This window comes from Brachyhypopomus gauderio, chromosome 12, assembly GCF_052324685.1.
Source record: "Brachyhypopomus gauderio isolate BG-103 chromosome 12, BGAUD_0.2, whole genome shotgun sequence".
NCBI lineage: Eukaryota > Metazoa > Chordata > Actinopteri > Gymnotiformes > Hypopomidae > Brachyhypopomus > Brachyhypopomus gauderio.
Genome location: NC_135222.1, coordinates 10,908,648 through 10,911,596, shown reverse-complemented (window position 1 = coordinate 10,911,596; position 2,949 = coordinate 10,908,648).

Sequence of the window (2,949 nt, the reverse complement as noted above, 5' to 3'; positions counted from 1 at the left end):
GTTTTCTCTTTCCACATCCTTTCCACTCCATTTCCACCACAGATTCACTCGCTCACTGAGTCCAAGTGTTAATGTGAGCGTGTATCTGTGCTAGGTGTGTTATGGGCAATGGTGGTAAAAATTGCAGTAAATACCTTGGTATCTTGATCATTATTTCCCATGTTAGGTAAGTTGAGAATGACCACTGCCTAGCAGGTTGGTAACGGATGCAATTTTTGCTCAATGATTAACTGAGTTACATTCTCAAAAAGCACAAGCACTCCAGTTACCTAGAATCAAGAGGTAGTTAGGCTAACTAAGGTTTCTGTGTCTGGCCTTGTTTTTATAAATTGTGTGAAGATGTACTGTGGTATGAAAGTGTTTAAATACTGGTTGTTTAATCTTGATTACTAAATCAGTATATGAATTAGTATATGAATTAGTGTACCATGAAAGGATGGGTGGATCCTCAACAGCATGTTGGCATAGCTACCAGCTGCAATTACATTGTTTATGCCATGTTCTTAGTCATGTGAGTAGATGCATATTCAGTACTTAGTACACAATGCAACAGATGTATTTGAGGAAACACTGCTGCATTTGAGTGAAAACTAACACTAACATTTTCCTCACTGATTCTTTTTTGTTGTCAAAGTCAGTGGCTCATGGTTAGCAGTAAACACTTTTAGATGTGAGATGTGACTTAGTTACCTCTTCTGTTTTTCTGTATGAAATTCAGCAGATTTGTCTCTGTCACAGGTCTACAACTTAAATTACATATTTAACCAACATTGGTCTTAATTACCTCAGCTAAAAATGTATCCTCAACTAACTTTCCACTTATCTTGGGCTGTTTGAGAATAGGATGGCAGGCAGGGCAAGGGAGAATACAGGCTTTATTAGAGGAGTTACAAAATGAAAGCAAGGCAACACAATAATGTAGGAGACAGGATAATAAGCAGGAGGAAAGGAAGCACTCTAAAAAGCTTGATTCAAGGATAGGACTCCATGGTCTTGTGGAATGCACATGCCGGATTTACATTGCCTTCATACTGATAGAGAACATGTGGTTCTGGTTAGCATCCAGGTGAAGGTCAACATTGATGTGATTTGGAGGTGTGTAGCAAGCTCTGATTGGGATTTGGGTTTGTCTGTGTGTAGATAGATAGATAGATAGATAGATAGATAGATAGATAGATAGATAGATAGATAGACAGACAGACATACACACATATATATAATTTCCCTCTGGATTGCTCAAAAAAATAAAGGGAACACTCAAATAACACATCCTAGATCTGAATGAATGAAATATTCTCATTGAATACTTTGTTCTGTACAAAGTTGAATGTGCCGACAACAAAATCACACAAAAATCATCAATGGAAATCAAATTTATTAACCAATGGAAGCCTGGATTTGGAGCCACACAAAAAATTAAAGTGGAAAAACACACTACAGGCTGATCCAACTTTGATGTAATGTCCTTAAAACAAGTCAAAATGAGGCTCAGTATTGTGTGTGGCCTCCACGTGCCTGTATGACCTCTCTACAATGCCTGGGCATGCTCCTGATGAGGTGACGGATGGTCTCCTGAGGGATCTCCTCCCAGACCTGGACTAAAGCATCCGCCAACTCCTGGACAGTCTGTGGTGCAACGTCACATTGGTGGATGGAGCGAGACATGATGTCCCAGATGTGCTCAATCGGATTCAGGTCTGGGGAACGGGCGGGCCAGTCCATAGCTTCAATGCCTTCATCTTGCAGGAACTGCTGACACACTCCAGCCACATGAGGTCTAGCATTGTCCTGCATTAGGCAAGAAGGAGGCATTAGGAGGAACCCAGGGCCAACTGCACCAGCATATGGTCTCACAAGGGGTCTGAGGATCTCATCTCGGTACCTAATGGCAGTCAGGGTACCTCTGGTGAGCACATGGAGGGCTGTGCGGCCCTCCAAAGAAATGCCACCCCACACCATTACTGACCCCCTGCCAAACCGGTCATGCTGAAGGATGTTGCAGGCAGCAGATCGCTCTCCACGGCGTCTCCAGACTCTGTCACGTCTGTCACATGTGATCAGTGTGAACCTGCTTTCATCTGTGAAGAGCACAAGGCGCCAGTGGTGAATTTGCCAATCCTGGTGTTCTCTGGCAAATGCCAAGCGTCCTGCACAGTGTTGGGCTGTGAGCACAACCTCCATCTGTGGACGTCGGGCCCTCATACCATCCTCATGGAGTCGGTTTCTAACCGTTTGTGCAGACACATGCACATTTGTGGCCTGCTGGAGGTCATTTTACAGGGCTCTGGCAGTGCTCCTCCTGTTCCTTCTTGCACAAAGGAGGAGGTAGCGGTCCTGCTGCTGGGTTGTTGCCCTCCTACGGCCTCCTCCACATCTCCTGGTGTACTGGCCTGTCTCCTGGTAGCGCCACCAGCCTCTGGACACTACGCTGACAGACACAGCAAACCTTATTGCCTCAGCTTGTATTGATGTGCCATCCTGGATGAGCTGCACTACCTGAGCCACTTGTGTGGGTTGTAGAGTCCGTCTCATGCTACCACGAGTGTGAAAGGACCACCAACATTCAAAAGTGACCAAAACATCAGTCAGAAAGCATAGGTACTGAGAAATGGTCTGTGGTCCCCACCTGCAGAACCACTCCTTTATAGGGGTGGGTCTTGCTAATTGCCTCTCATTTCTACCTGTTGTCTATTCCATTTGCACAACAGCAGGTGAAATTGATTCACAATCCCTGTTGCTTCCTAACTGAACAGGTTGGTTTCACAGAAGTGTGGTTGACTTGGAGTTATATTGTGTTGTTTAAGTGTTCCCTTTATTTTTTTTGAGCAGAATATATATATATATATATATATATATATATATATATATATATATATATATATATAATTCTAAAAAAGTCAGAATATTTTAAGGAGTATTAAACCCAACCACATTATTAACTAAGATTAT